Genomic DNA, 20,286 nt, shown 5'->3' with positions numbered 1-20,286 from the left:
TTTAGATCAGCTATTTTCCAAAGAGATGTACAGTAGGTGTGGAGCATACACGGGCAACTGGCAGCCCCCACCTTCACTTAATGCGGCCTCCAGGTTAATATCAGAATACTGATATATTATTGATTTCAGCTGTTCCAATTCCAAACATAACCCACATTCATTACTTCAGTCTATATTTGAATAGTTTAATAACTAGTATTAAAATGATATTGTCTTTGAGCTTGTAGATTGGCTATTTTTGCTACTTTTCTGTGACATAGAATGATGAAATTGGACATTAATTCACTACATAAGTTCAGGTTTCACCTGAATAGGGTACTCAATAGGGTACTCTGGTTAGAGTGGGGGCATTTTTAAACAAAAGATTGCAGCTTAACATAATTGGTAAAACCATAGTATTCACTGTCATTTGTGTCATTTGCAGGCCTGATGGTGAACGCAGCCATCCTTCTCCTACCATCAATATTCAAAGAGAATGCATCGCAGCTGTTCGTGATTAATAAGGTTAGTTTTGAGTTGATTTGGAGGGTGCAGGGGTGCAATAAAAAAGAATCACCTGTATTACGTTTTTCAGATGAAACAGGGACCTCCCACTACATATTGTATAAAATTGTGTTAGATTAAACTTTTTCATAGATTTCATAGACTTGTTTGACAGCATTATCATGAGCTTGTAGATCTGCTATGTCCGGTTAATGTTACCCTCAGAAGAGGGCTTCTAGGGTTCAAGCGGTTCTCAGAAAAAACAAAAATAAATAAAAAAGAACGTTTGACGGCCCGGCTGTAGTACCTCTGAGGACCCCCTAGGGGTCCTGGGCCCCCTGTGGAAGACCTGGCCGACAGCATTTATACATTATTTTACATGTTTGATGTTTATATGCATGAAATAAGTTCTATATACTGCGGTGTGTTTCAATTACATGTAATAGTGTGTGCAGAGAATTTCATTGGACATTGATTCTTTATTGTGGTGCCTTACAACAATAAAAGCAAGTAACAGAATAGGACAATATTCTGAAAATAAGTCTGAAATGTATTCTTTCAGGAGCCACTGAACCCAACACCCACAATCATAATCAGTTGCAGTGACGACAAGCCCCTGAATCACAGCGCCGAAGTCAATGTCAAAATGGACGGCCATGACATGATTGTGGACAATGGAGAGGTGGACTTTTCTTTGGCCTTAGGTGTTGCAGTGGCTCTTTACCATGTCTACAACGTAGCATATCCCAGCCAGCTAAAGAAAACATTTTCATTCATTGAGGCCTTTATCCCAAGGAGGGACACTCCAACATGCAAAGTGCCAATAGCTGTACAGAGAGTAGCAAATGCACTGAATCTCTGCGCATAGTATGGCACTCTGTGTAGGCGGTGAAAAAAGGGTTTTGTCTTCCCCTACCAAGCACTGCTATTGAAAGACATTGAAGTAAAAGTTTTACTTCCTGTGTAACTAGTTTCCTCATCAATTTCACTTTGCTGATAAATTGTATTAAAAATGTTCAACCAGTCCAATGCAGATTTGATAATAAGCAAGCAATGTGTGTTCTCATGGCAGCAGTTTTTTGTGTAGCGCTTGTGTAGGCTTGTGTTTCTTCAGACCAAGGGAAGTGTTCAATGAAAGCTTCACCGGCAGAGAGGACGAGATGCCCTCTCCATGTGTGTTGACAGGAGCGAAGAGACGGGGAGATGAACCAGATAGCGGAGAGAGACAAAGAGAGGGGTAGGAGGGATAGAGGGGGAAGAGGAGAGAGTTAGAGAGGGAGAGAAACTGTTCAGTCTATATATGACTCTAATGCACTAAAATATTTGACACTTTTAAGACTTAAAATGAGATTTTATATTGAAATGTTTTGTACAAATTTTCACAATTTTTACTTTTGACTTTGTTTTGAAACTTTTAAAATGTTTGTATGAAATTAAATAAAATTAGTAATATTTCATGTTCTCTCATGTTCATCTTTGACACCCCAAATTTGATAAAAGTTTAAAGTGTAATGAAACAGCTATTACCCAAAGAACCATTCTTGGCTGAAGAACCATTATAAAATGGTTCTTTATTGAACCAATTGGATCCACCAAGAACCATTTTCAAAAAGGTTCTTCAGAGAACCTTTTTTTGAGAAGGTTCTTTGATGAACCAGAAATGGTGCCTCAAAGAACCATTCTATGATGGTTCTTTGAGGCACCTTTAATGGTTCTTTATCGAACCTTTTGAATAAATGGTTCTTTAAAGAACCTTAGTGTAAAAGGTTCTTTTTGGAACCAAATATGGTTCTTCTATGGAATCACTCTGAAGAACCATTTTCGGTTCCAGTTGGAACCTTTATTTTTCTGTGTGTAGGTACGCGGCTGCATACCAGCAGGTTATTTTTAGCTCGTATTAGCTTATTAAATGGCTGTGTTTTAGTGGTCCATCACAGCGGATCCACAGACGCTCCCCTTCGCACGGAGCCGTGCAGAGCCTCCTCGTCTTTCTCCTCACCGGGAGGACGCCTGCTGATCCGGACCAGTGGATGGACTCTGGACACTAAGATAAGCGCAGGAACACTGCTGCTTTGCCGATCCTCATTGCCTGTAGCTTTTGTGCATGCTGCTTCTGCTTCCGCTTCGCTCGCCACTGCCTGCTCCTCCCGCCACTGCCTGCTTCGCTTGCTGTCCCTGCTACCACTTTATGCTGGGACTGACCTTGAGTGGTTGCTTGGCCCCTGGTACTCTGGCCCAGCTTATTTCGTAACATCGGGCTTCAGCGGTGGTTGCCCAGCCAGGACTGTGTGTGTGTGTGTGTGTGTGTGTGTGAGTGAGCGCCTGCGTGCTTGCGTGCGTGGATGAGTGAGTGCGTGCAGGGAGGGTTAGATGGGATTTGGCATTTTCACCTGTTTCTTTTGAGTGTATTGTGTTATTTTGAATCCATTGGTTGATCAATTATCATTTAGTTTTCATTTCGAATTAAGTCTATGTACATTTGTTTAAGTATCTCTGGCCAGAGACTTGTGTTCTTTGTTTCCTTTTTTTCTGTTTGTTGGTTTTCCTTTGTTGTTTGTTACTTAGTATATGCCTTTTGTGGCTTTTAACAAAAATAACAAATAACATTGTGAACTAAATGTGTTCTCCCCTCTCCTTTTAGTTGTTGGGAGCCGACGGTGGTGGTGGTGTCCCGGGTGGTGGTGTCCCTTGTGTGTGGTGTGATCCTGGAGTTAAGTTTGCGGTGTATTTCACTTTTGGGCTGGGTGTCACATATGAGTGGGGTGCTCCTCCTTTAAGTTGGACTTCCTCCCCCCCAAGTCTCCCCCGCACTGTCGGTAAGCCTCCCCATTGGAGTAGGGTGTTAGCACCTTAGTTTCCTTTTAAGTCTTTTTTTATCTTGAGTGTGGCCTGTTAATAAACTTAAGTTTTGGTTAATATTGAACCACACCTCCTGCCCTTCTTTGTATTACTTACCTGCGTGCCTCTCTACTACAACCTCTATTTGTCCAAAATTCCCTGGGTGAAAATCCCAGGGTGGCGTTGTCGGTTTTCCTGTCAAAATTCACATACTCAGATCTGTTCCATAATATTGTATCAGCCCTCGTACCGCCACACATGTAAAGATTAAAAAGAATTGGACCTAAAATTGAGCCTTGGGGAACCCCACACCTGACTTCCTGAGGAACAAGTATCCATACTTACATAAAAACATCGGTCTGTGAGATAAGAGTGGAACCAGTTAAAAACAGTACCACAGGGGCCAACCAGGTGTCTGAGTCTATTTAATAAAATGTGATGGTCTACTGTATCAAAGGCGGCGCTTAGATCCAGTAGATCCAAGACTGTGAGTTTCTTGTTATCTAAGTTCCGCCTGATGTCATTTAAAATCTTTAAGAGTGCTGTCTCGGTACTGTGGTACATCCTAAAACCAGACTGATGTCTCTCTAAAATGTTGTTTCTGTTTAAAAAGTCATTGACTTGGTTAAAAACCAGTTTTTCTAGAATTTTACTTAAGAAGGATAAGTTGGATACAGGTTGGTAGTTATTAAAAACGTTGGGGTCTAAAGTGCTCTTCCTCGGAAGGACTTCACCACAGCTGTTTTAAAGACACCTGTCTGAAGAGAGCAATTCATAACGTTTAAAAGCTGTTCCTCAAAGAATCCATAAAATGATTTTAAAAGTGATGTGGGAGTTGGATCTAAAAGGCAGGTTGTTGGGTTTACTTGAGAGAAAACTCGACCAAGCGTCCTCGCATCAACCAGGGCAAAACTCTCCAGTGTTTCCTCAGGCAAGGACAACAATTCTGGTGTATTAATAGATAAAACTTGTTGGAATAAAAGGCTGGATCTGATGTCCTTGATTTTGGTTCTGAAGTGGTCTGCAAATTTCTCACAAAGAGCATCTGATGGCATGTTAAAAGCTTTATTAAAATTTGTGCTAGTTAAAGTATCAAAGATGGGGAAGAGAAAATGGGGGTTGTTTTTGTGGTCTATGATGAGTTGTGAGAAATGCAGGTTTTGAGTTGTTGCCGTAAAGTCTCAAGGTGGACTGTTAATTTTGATTTCCTCCATCTCCTCTCAGCACTCCTGCAAAGTCTTTTCAGTTCATGTATTTTATCGTTCTTTCTCCACAGGGGTGTAGGTTTTCTTTGTATTGTTTTGGTTAGAAGTGGAGCTACTGAGTCGAGAGTGGACTTCAGTTTGCTGTTAAAATTATCAACGATAAAATCACAGGGTGCGGGAAAAATTTCAGTAGGAGTGCTTTGCAAAATCTCAATAAAATTTACAGCCGCAGAAGTTAGGTAGCACCTCTTCACTGTTCTCATCGGGGCCTCCCGCTGGTTAAAACTTGTGATGTTAAAAAACACACAGTAGTGGTCAGACACAGCCAGGTCAACAACAGAGGACACACCAATGGACAGGCCATGGGTTATGACCAGGGGCCTCATATACAAGGAATTGCCTGGATTTCCCACTAAGACATGGCGTACGCTCAAATCCAGAAAACGTCATACGCACAAAAATATCCAGATGTATGAATCTGTGCTCATGCATGAATCCAAGCACATTTCCTTTGTACATCCCAATCAACGTGGAATTGAGTGCACATGTTGGAGTACCCGACCCCTCACTGTCCATGCCCTTACTTAAATACACAAATCATGTTTAAATGAGCCCTGCACCTGGGATTCCCCTCTCTGTACGATCAGAAAATCAAAAAAGAATGAGTAAGACGGGAAAGAAAAAGAATTTCACCAAAAGCAAATTGGAGGCGCTACTCGCTGAAGTGGAGGTGCGCAAAAATGTGCTCTTTGGCACACTGTCCTCCGGCATAAGCACCAAACGTACGAGGAGTGAGTGGGAGAGGCTGTGTGTGTCCAGTGCAAACTGAATACAAGTTAAGGTGCATGTTGAACATAGTGTTGTACAGATTCCATTAAGGACACTGAGGAATGTTGACATTAATGTTTAACGCCCCCCCCCCCGAGTGGAGTTAAAGAGCCACATGACGTGGAGGAGGAACGACTTTGTCAGTGGAGCAGGACAGTGACAGCAGCATGTCACTAAAGCTGCTCCTCTGCCTGGAGATGACGCTGTGCAGCGGATGCAGTGGATTGTCCATGATTGACAGGAGCCTGCTCAGCGCTCATCACTCTGCCACAGATGTCAGGCTTTCCAGCTCTGTGTCCACAACAGAGCTCGCCTTCCTCACCAGTTTGTCCAGACGTGTAGCGTCCCTCTTTTTGATGCTGCCTCCCCAGCCCACTGCTGTGTAGAAGAGGACACTTGCTATCACAGTCTGGTAGAACATCTGCAGCATCTTCTTGCAGATGTTGAAGGATGCCAGCCTTCTGAGGAAGTACAGTCGGCTCTGTCCTCTCCTGCAGAGAGCATCTGTGTTGGCAGTCCAGTCCATTTTATCATCCAGCTGCACTCCCAGGTATTTCTAGGTCCGTACAAACTCTACACAGTCCCCCTTGTGGTCACAGGCTCTGGATGAGGCCTGGGCCTCCTGAAGTCCACCACCATCTCCCTGGTCTTGGTGATGTTGAGGTGCAGGTGGATGGAGTCGCACCATGTGACAAAGTCCTGGATCAGTGTCCTGTACTTATCCTCCTCCTCCTGCCGTTCCTGATATAGCCCATGATAGCAGTGTCGTCTGCGAACTTTTGCACATGGCAGGACTCTGAGGTGTATTGGAAGTCTGATGTGTACAGGGTGAACAGGACTGGAGAGAGCACGGTCCCCTGCGGTGCTACTGTGCTGCAAACCACGGTGTCAGACCTGCAGTCCCTCAGTCTCACATATTGAGGTCTGCCTGTCGGATAGTCTGTAATCCAAACCACCAGGTGTGAGCCTACTCCCATCTCTGTCAGCTTATCTCTGAGGAGCAGAGGCTGGATGGTGTTGAAGGCACTGGAGAAGTCCAAAAATGTAATCTTCACCATGCCGCTGCCCCTGTCCAGGTGGAAGAGGACTCGATGTAGCAAGTAGACAGTGGCATCCTCCACTCTCACCTTTTCCTGGTAAGCAAACTGCAGAGGGTCAAGGGCGTGGCGCACCTGTGGCCTCAGGTGATGTAGCAGCAGCTGCTCCATGGTCTTCATCATGTGTGATATCAGGGCCTGAAGTCATTCAGCTCCTCGGGTTTTGGTCTCTTGACTGGGCTGGGATGATGCAGGATGTTTTCCACAGCTGAGGGACCCTCCCCTGCTCTAGGCTCAGGTTCAAGATGCGCAGCTCCAACGCGCAGGCCTTCAGCAGTTGGGGGGATACTCCATCTGGACCCGCTGCCTCGCTGGGTTGAAGCCTCCTCAGCTCTCCGCACACCTGGGCTGCTATGATCTTGGGTGGGGGGAAGGTCTCCTCTGTGCTGGTGTCTAGAGGGAGAGAGAGAACAGAGGGTGTGGAGGGGGGTGCAGTGCTACTATGAGGTGCAAATGAGTTGGGGTGGTCACACCTGTTGAAGAAGTTGTTCAGCTGGTTCCCTCTCTCTACATCTCCTTCGATGGTGGCACCACACTTCGAGCTGCAGCTGGTGATGATCTTCATCCCGTTCCACACCTCCCTCATGCTGTTGTTCTGCAACTTCTGCTCAAGCTTCCTTCCATACTGCTCCTTTCCCTCCCTGAGCTGGACTCTGAGTTCCCTCTGCACGCGCTTAAGCTCCTGTTGATCACTTTCCTTGAAAGCCCTCTTCTTCTGGTTTAGAAGGCCCTTGATGTCACTTGTGATCCACAGCTTGTTGTTAGCAGAGCAGCGACAGTCCTTAGGGGAACAACAACGTCCATACAGAAGTTGATGTAGTCAGTCGTGCAGTTCACAGCCCCCTCAATGTCCTCGCCATGTGACTCCTGCAGTACATCCCAGTCTGTAGTTGCAAAGCAATCTCTCAGAGCCTGCTCTGTCTCAGGAGACCACATCCTGAATGAGCAGTTGTGGGTAGCCTCCTCACTCTTGGTTTGTAGTGAGGCTGAAGCAGAATCAGGTTGTGTTCTGCTTTCCCTAATGCAGGCAGAGGGGTAGCGCTGTATGCGTCCTTTACGTTTGCATACAGTAGGTCAACAGTCCTATTTCCCCTGGTGTTACAGTCCACATACTGGAAAAAAACAGGTAGCGTTGTGTCCAGAGTCAAGTGATTAAAGTCCCTAGAGATCAACACAATGGCCTCAGGATGCTGTGCTCCGCGTCAGCCCGCGGAGGGATGCACACAATAATGACAATGGCGTGTCCAAACTCTCTGGGCAAATAATAAGGATGCAAACTTACAGCCATAAGTTCGGTGTCCCTGCAGCAGATGGAGATTTTGGTGCTTACATGCCCAGGATTACACCACCTTGTGTCGATGTATATAGCGAGTCCTCCTCCTTTTCTTTTCCTGCAGGCTTTTGTGTCTCTGTCTGCCCTGACTGTGCTGAAGCCGGGTAGCTCCATGTTAGCATCCAGGATGTTCGTCGTGAGCCACATTTCAGAAAAGCACAACAAACTGCACTCCCTGTAGGTCTTGACATTTTTCACCAGCGCAGCCAGTTCATCGATTTGGTTCGGTAGTGAGTTCATATTTCCCATGATAACCAAAGGTACCGAAGGCTTGTATCTCCACTTTCTCGCCAGCCACTTAGCCCTGAGCTTAGCGCAGGCTCTGCAGCCTCGATACACCTGGTCACCTGGTCAGGTAACTGGAGAACCACACCGGCAGGGGACTTTGTTTGCAGAGCGAGCAGTTGGTTCCTCGAATAAACGAGTTTAGGCTTGGTAAAATCCATATCCATAGGATAGAGGTTATTCAGTGACAAAAAAGAGCACTGAAAGCTCTAAAAGTACAAAAAAGTACAAAATAGCACACAACACACACGGAGCTGCTGGAGGGCTGCCACTCACGACAGCGCCAGAAACAAACAGAAAACTTCTGCTGCTATTACTGACTGTCTTTTGCACTATTACAATCCTCTAACTTATATATAAAACTTTTTGCTGCTACTTCTTAAATTTACACTGTGAACTCCTATTCTCTATTGTTTATTTTTGGTATTTATTTTCAGTTTATTGTGTACTGTAGTGTTAGGATATGTCTGTCTTTATTCTTGTCTCACCGTGGGATAGTGGGAAACGTAATTTCGTGCATTTAAAATGCCATCAATAAAATGCACCTGTGTTCGTTGTCCATAACATATGCCTGCCCATATCATAACCCCACCGCCACCATGGCCACTCGATCCACAACGTTGACATCAGCAAACTGCTCACCCACACGATACCACACACGCTGTCTGCCATCTGCCCTGAAGAGTGAAAACCGGGATTCATCTGTGAAGAGAACACCTCTCCAATGTGCCAAAATGCCATCAAATGTGAGCATTTGCCCATACAAGTGGGTTACGACGACAAACTGCAGTCAGGTCGAGACTCCGATGGACGACAAGCATGCAGATGAGCTTCCCTGAGACGTTTCGGACAGTTTGTGCAGAAATTATTTGGTTATGCATACCGATTGTTGCAGCAACTGTCTGGGTGGCTGGTCTCAGACGATCTTGGAGGTGAACATGCTGGATATGGATGTCCTGGGCTGGTGTGGTTACACGTGGTCTGCGGTTGTGAGGCCAGTTGGATGGACTGCGAAATTGTCTGAAACGCCTTTGGAGACGGCTTACGGTAGAGAGATGAACATTCGATTCACGGGCAACAGCTCTGGTGGACATTCCTGCAGTCAGCATGCCAATTGCACGTTCCCTCAAAACTTGCGACATCTGTAGCATTGTGCTGTGTGATAAAACTGAACATTTTGGAGTGGCCTTTTATTGTGGCCAGCCTAAGGCACACCTATGCAATAATCATGCTGTCTAATCAGCATCTTGATATGCCACACCTGTGAGGTGGGATGGATTATCTCAGCAAAGGAGAAGTGCTCACTAACACAGATTTAGACAGATTTGTAAACAATATTTGAGACAAATGTTTTTTTTGTGTATATAGAAAATGTTTTAGGTCAGCTCATGAAAAATGGGAGCAAAAACAAAAGTGTTGCTTTTATTTTTTTGTTCAGTGTATATATATATGTGGATAATTTGATAGATAAGTGCGTGTGTATACTGTTCAAAAAAATTAAGGGAACACTTAATCATCACAGTATAATGCCAAGTCAGTTAAATGTCAGGGATCGCTATCTGTCCATTTAAGAAGCACAAGTGATTGCGACTCAGTTACACCTGCTTTGGTACAAATGAAAGTGAAAACAGGTGCAATAGAGAGGCAAAGGCAATACAACCCCCCAAAAGGGAATGGTTTTGCATATGGTGGCCACAGACATTTGCTCTCTCTGTTAGGCAGAACGCCTAGATAATTTCTTAAGACCCAAAGATGCAGACCAGAGAGGGAATTTATCAAGCAAAAATTATTTTAAAACAAGGAATGTGCAACAAGAAAACAAACTCATAAAGACTGGACAAATTAAACACAAAACACACTCAAAAGAAGTTGGAACTAACAAAGAAAAGAGCACTCAAAAAGTGAGTGGAAAAAACCAAGTGAGCTCCGATGAAACAGTCTTCCGAGGCAAGGCACGCGCTGACGAGGCGGGCAATAAAACTGAAACACACAGCACACTATAAGTGGCAGTACAAAACAAACTAAACATTAGCACAATTCACAAAGAATAACAAACTGTAGTACTCACTGCATGAACGAAGACAATGCCAGGGATTCAGGACAATCCGGCAACAGGTCGGAGAGAGCTTTCCCCTTTTATCATGTGCTTTAATCATAGTCATGCGCATCAAGTGTGCACCTGAGGAAGTGGAGCTGGTTAGGTGTAGAGACACACCCAGCTAGACAGACAGGGGAAAACAGACAGACAACACATTACACTGGGAGAAGGGAAAAAGGAAACACTAGGAACAGATGGGTCTGCAGGATCGTAAAACTCTCCTTATCCTGACTGATATCTTCTCTAGTTTTGAGTTCTGTTAGTGTCCTTGTCACTACTGGTAGCATGAAGCGATACCTGCAGCCCAGTCAGGTTGCACAGGTAGTCCAGCTCCTCCAGGATGGCACATCCATACGTGCGGTCGCAAGAAGGTCTGCTGTGTTTCTCAGCACAGTCTCAAGAGCATGGAGGAGATACCAGAAGACCGACTGTTACACAAGGAGAGGTGGCCAGAGCCGTAGAAAGGCATCAACCCTGCAGCAGACTGGAATCTGTTCCTTTGTCTGGTGAGGAACAGGAGGAGCACTGCCAGAGCCCTACAAAATAACCTACAGCAGGCTACTGGTGTGCATATTTTCTGACCAAACTGTCAGAAACAGACTCCATGCGGGTGGCATGAGGGCCCGACGTCCTGTAGTACGACCTGTGCTCACAGCCCAGCACCATGCAGCTCGGTTGGCATCACCAGAGAACAACAGAATTGGCAGGTCAGCCACTGCCGCCCCCTCCTCTTCACAGATGAGAGCAGGTTCACACTATGCACATGTGACAGGCATCAAAGAGTCTGGAACGCTGTGGTGAACATTATGCTGCCTGTAATATCCTCCAGCATGACCAGTTTGGCGGTGGGTCAGTGAATGTCTTTGGAGGCATATCCTTGAAGGGTTGCACAGACCTCCATGTCATAGCCAATGGTACTCTGACTGCTGTTAGGTCCCGAAATTATCCGTTGACTCATCAGGAGCATGCCTAGATGTCGTTGAGAGTGTATACAGGTATGTGGGGGTCATACACACTACTGAGTCACATTATGAATTGCTGAAATTCATGCAAGTTGGATCAGCCTGTGATTCAGTTTTTGTACTTTGATTTTTGGTGTGATTTTGAATCCTGCCCTAGGCTGATGATTTTGGTTTCCATTGTTACACCATTTTGTTCTCAAAAATTATACAATGTACATCAGTGAGGTTTTCAACGTGAATAATTTGTTCATCATGATCTGATGTGTGATTTAAATGTCCCCTTAATGTTTGTGAGCAGTGTGTGTGTGTGTGTGTGTGTGTGTGTGTGTGTGTGTGTGACCAGGTATTTATCACGTTGTGGGGACAAAAATCTGTCAACACAGTCACATTGTGGAGACTCACCTGCCTAATGGGGACAAAATGCAGGTCCCCTTAATGTAAATCATCATTAAATTTTAGGATGAAGACTAGGGATAGGGTTACAGGTTAGGTAAGGTTAGGTATAGGATTAGGAATTGGCAAATAGTGGTTATGTTCGGGTTAGGGTGAGGGTAAGGCTCCAGGAAATGAAAATGAAAGTCTATGTAATGTCCCCACAAGTTACAAAAACACAACGTGTGTGTGTGTGTGAGTGTGTGAGTAAGTGTGTGTGTGTGTGTGTGTGCGCGCAACTGTAGTACAAATCTAACAATAATTTTGTTTTGCTTCTCTCCATAACAAAATCACCACATTGTTAATTCCTGACCAAGAGTTTATTTACTTTCCTCTTCTCAAAGCAGCCTGGAGTCTCTGAGAAGCTGAGGGAGGAGTTTGAATCAAGATTGAAAGATCTGCAGGAGCTTTTGACTTAACTGAGTTAATTCCAAGTTGCAGTATTATCTTCGACCCCCATCACAACAAACCTCTCTCCTGATCTGGCTGGAGTGGAATGTAAAAAATGTTGAACTGCAGCCAAATTGGATCCTCATTCTGATTCTGATTCTGATTCACAGAATGACTGACCAATGAGCACCTGGACTCTCTTGCAGGGACCGCCATGGCTAACAGTTCATGGCAGTCCAGCTCACATTCCCTATTAGTTGGCTGGTGAATTATGCGTCATGATAGGAAGAACTGACATTGAAGGATGGCAAGTGTCAGGCAACAGTAGAAATACTTTCAAAAGTCACGCTATTAGATAGCTCTCAGTTTTCAAAAGGGTATAATGAGAGTGCTGTGCACTTTTTAAGCACAAGAATGTGAAGTGTCTTGTTGTTTAGTAAATGACTTGAATGTAACTATTTCTGCTCTGAAAATGTAGAATCCATCAAATATTCTCACAGCCATTGTTACATATTTGTGTGATATTAATAATAAATAACACCCAATTAAGCAATATCTGCTTAATGTCATGCCCATTTATTGGGGCCCCCTGATGATTGAAATCTGTCAATATCATGAGGTGTAAAAATATTCATGACTAGCATTGATCTAGCAGCTTAAGAACCAGGCATAACCCTAAACCTAACCCTTCAGGAGTTAAAACAAAGCTAAAGAGTGAATATTAGAAACACAGCTCCAAACCAGTGCTAATGTTGCTCTGTGTTTACTGGATGTGTATGTCTGGATGTGTTTTCAAGGTGGTAATACGTCAACGTTGTGTTTGCAGTCTGCTGTTCCCACATGGTGTAAAAAAGATTGATGAATGCAGCTTTACGCATATCAACGCATCCAGATTACACAGACAATTTTACTTCAAAGACAAATTGCATCCTTTTTGAGCACAGCACAAGCACAACAAAGGTTCACACCACCGCTGTGTGTCATAATTCAATGAAGAAAAAAAGCAAGGAGTAGCAAGGAGTATTTTATGCTATTACATGTCTTCAATGTTAACAATTAATTTATAGATTTTCCTCCTAGGTCTTTTGCAGGGTTGGCGGCCTTGTAGTCCATTTCATCACAGCTGAAGTCAAAGGTCATGGCATTGAAGTACTGTAACAGGCATCAATGGTCAGAGGCCAGTTTTTCCAGTTCCACTGTTAATGAAGACTAAGGAAACAGGGAGAAGAAGGAAACAGTCATGTAATCTCAGTTTCAGGAAAACACTGAACCCAGTAAACTGTAGAGTAAATCACCATTACAATAAAGAACAGTGTACAGGAGACACCCTGGTGGCTGAGTGGATAACCACAGTGTCCCTGATTCAATTACAGGGACATTTGTTGCCTTTTGTCTCCTTTGTTTCCAGTCTGTCACCATACTATCAGTTGATAATATTGGACAGTTGTCTGAAGAAAAAAAAAAAAAAGAAAAAAAAAAAGCAGTGTACAATAGTTACACAAAGAGGGAAAGATGTAGGGGTAAAATAATCAGTGATTGTTCTCTGTACATGATGACACTTCTGTAAAGGAACAAACAAAATGTTTATTTATTCATTAATTTCATATTTCAGACATTTATTATGTGGACTACTGCAGAGTTTTTCTGAAGTTTCCAGTTAAAATTCTTTGATACTTATGTAAATCTTAAATCTTGGGTCAAAAATCCTTTGTGGCTTCAGCTTCAATTCAGATTATGTGACATTTTTGATCAATTAAATCATAGCAGCAGAGATTAAATTCAATTATGAAATCATCTCTAATATGGCATTCTGTTTATTACAGTGTGATATCACTGCTCCATCAGTCACCTGTCTTTTGTATGAGATCTTGTCAAGTACAAAAGAATGTAAATGTATTTCATGAAAATGTCACTCTTAACTAACCTAAAAAAATGCTTTTGCTGTATTTGTCAGGTGGTAACTGCTGATTCTGTCTGTGAAAGTAAAATCATTAGTTATGATGTTCCATCGGTCTATATATGTTCTTTTTCTAATTTCTGTGTCACAGTGACCTGGAGAAGAGGCCACACTGAGTGGGGCAAGATGAAAAACAGATGTTCCATGAATGATAAACACAGGACAAGGGGCCAATATATCCTATGTGTATGTTTGTGTGTTAAGGAATATGACACAGTGTGTGATCACTACATGTACAGAACATGACTGTATGGCTATTGGCCAGATTCTGAGGTGGAGTTATTCATAAACCAATTAAGTTGTGTGCATGCATACCTTATAGCTACTGCCAATTTCGCTATTTACTGAAAGCCCTATTTGGTTGGGCTTAAAACCCTTTGGCAGGCCTGTTTCCAAACACGGCCTCAAAATGTGTACTAACAGTTATGATGATTGGACAAATCGCAAACAAGTCATGGCCATTTTCCTACTAAGCCTAAGTCCATCATGGCAGCCTTTTACGGTGAAACTGTCCTAATTCGACTCTGGTGTCTCTGTTCTCCCAGAACTAACAGTGTTTTCTTTCCTCCCTCTCTGTCAGCAGGCGGACCTCGAAAGAGAGAGAGACGGGTCATATCGCTCCAGGTGCGAGATTATTAGACACACCTGCGCCTCATCGGCTCATCAACCGGCTTCTTAAGCCAGCTCCAGTTTGACTCCTGTGCCAGACTATTCTCTATGCTCTTGCCATACGAGTTCTGCGCCTGTTGCTATCTCTTGCCCCTCTCTCTCTCGTGCCTCCAGTGTTTGTGGTTCTTCTGTACAGCCTCTAGTGAGTTTGCTCCTAGACACTTTGAGTTTGATAGTCATTTTTTCTCTCTAGTGAGTTTGCTCCTAGACACCCATAGTTACTATCTCCTGAGTGAGTTTTTCGCCCCAGTGGTGTTTTTGTGTTTTTTCCTGAGTTGCTACTTTTCCCGCTGTGGTGTTTTTGAGTTTTCTTTTCTTTGTTGGACTTTTTCCCTGTCAAGGTGATTTTGTGTTCTTCAGTAAAACTCCTTTGTTACGACTCTGCATCTGGGTCCAGACTGTCCCTGCTCACACGTGACAGAAACAGGCTTTTTTGGAGAGCAAATTGAACTGGACTTGTCTGTCCAATTTTAATTACCACACCACCATCTGTACCCATTGGCTTATGTTCTTGAGATACGGTTGCACATCATTACCAGTTATGGGGCCGAGTTTCATGTTTCTAGCTCCTTCCTCCTCACAGCACTTTGAGACACATAATAAAACAACAAATAACAGATGTAGCCACAAGTGGAAATTCCGGGACCAAGCTATTTTACACTAAATAGAAAGAAATTGCTCAACATGCCAAAATTAAAGAAGCAACAAGTTGGTTTCAGGCTTCACAAAGGTGAGCAAAGTCAATTTTGTGTAAACAAGGAGTGAGAGCAATCACACGCATGTTTCATTGTCACAAAGCCTGCAGTATTTTCAATAATCACACACTCAAATTTGTGCCATCTGCCCCGATCATCTGATTTAAACAGTGGGAATGTTCAGGAGGTAGTACAAGATGTCTCCAGTTTAATCAGGATTGCTCAAAGGATGACATAAGATAATTTCTATTTGATGCTGCTTGGAGCAGTAAGCAAGTGTCTTTGACCAGTCTGGATGATAAAAGAAGTTGTTTCAGCAATTAGTGTTTGTTGAAATTATGTAACTGCAATGTTAAAACAATGTCACTTCATTAAACAACTGACAGATGGGATAAGGTAACAGAAGCCATAAAGTCATAAGCCATGACTATCTGTTTCTTATTGACCAGCCTACAAAAATCTTAATTTGATGTTCACTGTAATGAAAGAGAATTTTGTATTTAATAAGACATTATTTCACCATTACAGAGGTAAATGTGATAATCATCATCATTATATTGATTACAGGTTTTATCAATCAGCCCTATTCTGTCAGTTTAATTGAGCTTTTCTTCAAGGAAGAATATTTCAATGGTAGTCTGAACATTTTTATTTAAAGTTATTTCCATTCACATACACTGAAGTGCTTAACCTGTTGCCAGTTAAGTCCCCACACTGTTTACAACTGAAACAAAACTAGACAAAAAACGTCTAGCAGGAGAATTGCCAGTTCATCTCCTCGGCAAAAAAGAGTGAAGCAAAGCACAAAAGTTTCAGGCCTGCATTGAGAAAGTCATAGTTCATTAAAGTCTAAATTGAAGAAATAAGTGTTTTGCTTTCTTTTAAAAATATTTAGTAACCCGGCTTCCCTTATATCTATAGCCAAAGGCACAAGTCAGTTTTTCAGCATTATTTTTATCTATAAAATGGTGTACTTCATGTTTCCAGGGTGGAAAAAATATGTTTTGGTCACCTTGTTAATGTGGGACTTAACAACATTTTCATTTTCAACATTAAATTCTACACATTTTAAGATGATTACATGTGTATTTATTGATTGATTATTTTTATGGATTGTCATAAAAATTCAAAGGATGTAAAGTGAAAACACTTATTTACAACATGGTCCAGAGATGTTTAAAGACATAGAAAACACAAAGAAGCACAGAACATTCTTGTGTTTATATAGGCCAGTCCTAACCTAAAGTTAAATCTACCTCAGTATGAAATAGTATCAATCAATCAATTAATCAAACTTTATTTGTATAGCACCTTTCATACATAAAAATGCAACACGAGGTGCTTGACAAAGGATAAAAACATGATAGTAGAAAATAGAACACAACCACACAGACACACACAAATACATACACCCACCCATGATAGTGCAAAATAGTATGTAACCATACAACCACACACACACACACACACACACACACACACACACACACCCCAACGTAGCTGTCGGTATAATAACATGGCAGGGCACTGAGGAATTAAGAGAGGAAAAAACCACCCATGGGGAGCTCATCCACACTGCAAGGGGTCACAGCCCACAGGGAGCGCCGCCGTAACAGAGACCCCTGACCAAGATAGACCGGGATGGACTCCACACACAGGGCAGAGCCCCCCAGTCCTCCAGGCCCAAGGAGTCCCCAGGACGACGCCCCAGTGGGCAGGACAGACACACCTCCCAGCGTGGAGGCCCCCCATGAGGAGACACTGGAGCTAAAACGTAAAAGACAATGGAGTAAAAAGACCTGAAACCTAAAAGACAATAGAATAAGAGACCTAAGACCTAAAATAAAAACGAATAAAACGACCTAAAGGCAAAAGACAATAGGCTAGGATAAAACAGGTCTGAATTAAAAGAGTAAAAGAAATCAAATTAAAAGCCAAACTAAAAAGGTGAGTCTTGAGCCTCCTCTTAAAAACACCAACGGTCTCTGCGGTCCTGATGCCCTCCGGCAGGCTGTTCCAAAGCCTCGCACCATAATGGCTGAATGCCGCCTCCCCGTGGGTTTTGGTCCGAACCTTTGGAACAATTAAAAGGCCTGTGCCAGAGGACCTCAGGTTCCGCGAGGGCTGGTATGGTAAAAGCAGTTCAGACAAATAAGATGGCCCAAGACCGTTAAGACACTTAAAAACTAATAAAAGCACCTTAAAATCGATCCTGACACACACAGGGAGCCAATGCAGCGATTCTAAAACTGGTGTAACGTGCTCCCGCCCTCTGGTCCTCGTCAGCATACGTGCGGCTGAATTCTGGAGTAATTGCAAGTTATAGATAGTCTTTTTGGGAAGACCAGAGAGCAGGGCATTACAATAATCTAGACGGCAAGAGATAAAAGCATGCATCAGTACCTCCGTGTTAGCCTGAGAGAGAAACGGGCGGACTCTGGCTATATTTTTAAGGTGGTAAAAACCTATCTTTGTTACATTTTTAATATGAGGAATAAAACTAAGCTCAGAGTCGAAAATGATGCCCAGGTTCTTAACGGATTGTGAGGGTGTAAAACCTTGTAGTTTTGGTAAAAGTGTCTCTCTCTTGCCTTCAGGACCAATAACTAAAACCTCTGTTTTATCCTGGTTGAGCTGTAGGAAGTTCTCTGCCATCCATGACTTGATGTCTAAAATACAGTTTAAAAGGGTATCAATAGGCCCCGTGTCATCAGGAGACACGGCAATGTAAAGCTGTGTATCATCAGCATAACTGTGGAAACTGATGCCGTGTCTCCTGATGACATCCCCAAGGGGAAGCATGTAAAGATTAAAAAGTACTGGACCTAAAATTGACCCTTGGGGCACCCCACACTTCATTTCACGGGTTCAGGAGGAACATGCATCCAAACTTACATAGAAACAACGGTCTGTGAGATACGAGTAAAACCAATTAAAAACAGTACCAGAGAGGCCCACCAGGTTTCTGACTCTGTTTAATAAAATGTGGTGATCTACTGTATCAAAGGCAGCACTTAGATCCAGTAGCACCAGGACTGTGAGTTTTTGTGAGTCTGCGTTACACCTGATATCATTTAAAATCTTTAAAAGGGCTGTCTCGGTACTGTAGTTCACTCTAAAACCAGACTGATATTTCTCTAAAATGTTATTAGTAGTTAAGAAATAACAGTTGGTTAAAGACCAGCTTTTCTAAAATCTTACTTAAAAAGGGTAAGTTGGATACAGGTCTGTAGTTATTAAAAATGCTGGGGTCTAAATTGCTCTTCTTCAGAAGGGGCCTTACCACTGCTGTTTTGAAGGCAGCAGGGAAGACACCCGTCTGAAGAGAGCAATTCACTATATTTAAAATCTGTTCCTCGAAGAATCCATAAAATGTCTTGTGATGTGGGAATTGGATCTAAAAGGCAGGTTGTTGGGTTTACCTGGGAGAAAACTCAACCAAGTGTCCTCGCATCGACCAGGGCAAAACTCTCCAGTGTTTCCTCGGATAGAATCGACTGTCCAGGTGTGTTAAAAGTTACGTTCTGATGTGATACAAGACTGGATCTGATGTTGTCGATTTTACTTCTGAAGTGGTCTGCAAAGTCCTCGCAGAGGGCGTCCGTTGGTGTCTCTGGGGATTTTTTTAAATTGGTGTTAGTTAAAAGATCGAAGGTGGAGAAAAGTAATTTTGGGTTGTTTTTGTTATCTGAGATGAGATTTGAGAAATGGGATATTCTTGCCTGTTTGACTGTTATATTGTACAATTTGAGTTGTTCACGGAATATTTCGTAGTGGACTGTGAGTTTGTTTTTTCTCCACCTTCTCTCTGCAATCCTGCATAGTCTTTTTGATTTTTTAATTTCATCTTTGTTTCTCCACGGGGGTAAAGGTTTTGTTTTTACTGTTTTTGTTAAAAGTGGAGCCACAGAGTCTAAGGTTACTCACAATATCCTGTTAAAATTGTCAACAATAAAATCACAGGGTGCAGGTAAAACTTCTGCAGGAGTGCTCTGTAAAATCTCGATAAAATTTGCAGCCACCTCAGAAGTTAGGTGCCATTTCCTCACTGTTCTCACCAGGGCATCATGATGGTTAAAACTGGCGATGTTAAAATACACACAATAATGGTCGGACACAGCCAGGTTGACAACAGAGGACACACTAGTGGAGAGGCTGTAGGTTATGACCAGGTCCAGGGTGTGTCCTCTGTTGTGAGTTGGCTGTGTGACGTGCTGGTTAAAATCCATGCAATTTAAAATGTTCAAGAATTCTCTGGACAGTGAAGTCTGAGGTGTTATCCACGTGCAGGTTAAAATCGCCAGTTATTAAAATTCTGTTATAAGGGGTGTGTATGATTGATAAGAGCTCTGAAAATTCGCTGATAAAAGCAGTGGAATGATGGGGTGGTCTATAAGCAGTGATACAGAGAACAGAAGGACTGCTAAAAACAAAGGCATGGTACTCAAAAGATGAGTAACTGTTAAAATAAACTTTGACATTAAAATATTATTAAAAATTGATGCAGTCCCGCCTCCTCTCTTGCCTCCCCTGGTGGAGAATAAAAAGTTAAAATTTGATGGGGAAGCCTCGGTGAGAACAACTGGTGCCTCTGTGCCAAGCCATGTCTCTGTTAAAAGTAACCCATCTACCTTGTTGTCTAAAATCAGGTCATTTATGATAAAAGATTTGTTTAAAAGAGAGTGCACGTTCAGCACAGCCAGCTTAATGTTAGTGCTGAACGTACGCGTATGACCACAGGGAGATAAAATGTCCGGGTGTACGAGGTTGTCTCTGTTAAAAGCACTCTGTCTATGAGTCCGGGGAAAACGTCTGCCTGTAATGGTTTGTATGGGAAAGATGTCCGGTTTAGGTGGTAGTGACAACTGTGGACTGTCGGGGAGGCTAGTGAGTGCAATAGTGCCATGAGCAGCTGGTGTAGGCGGAGAAGAAGAATCTGGGGAGGGGGTGTGACAGGTAAACAGTCAATCTCGTGGAGCATACTGGATGGCGTGGTGAATATTAGTCGTTAGCA

The sequence above is a fragment of the Chaetodon auriga genome, chromosome 2 (assembly GCF_051107435.1).
Source record: "Chaetodon auriga isolate fChaAug3 chromosome 2, fChaAug3.hap1, whole genome shotgun sequence".
Lineage (NCBI taxonomy): Eukaryota > Metazoa > Chordata > Actinopteri > Chaetodontiformes > Chaetodontidae > Chaetodon > Chaetodon auriga.
The sequence above is the reverse complement of the archived record's forward strand: the minus strand, read 5'-3'. Positions refer to the sequence as shown.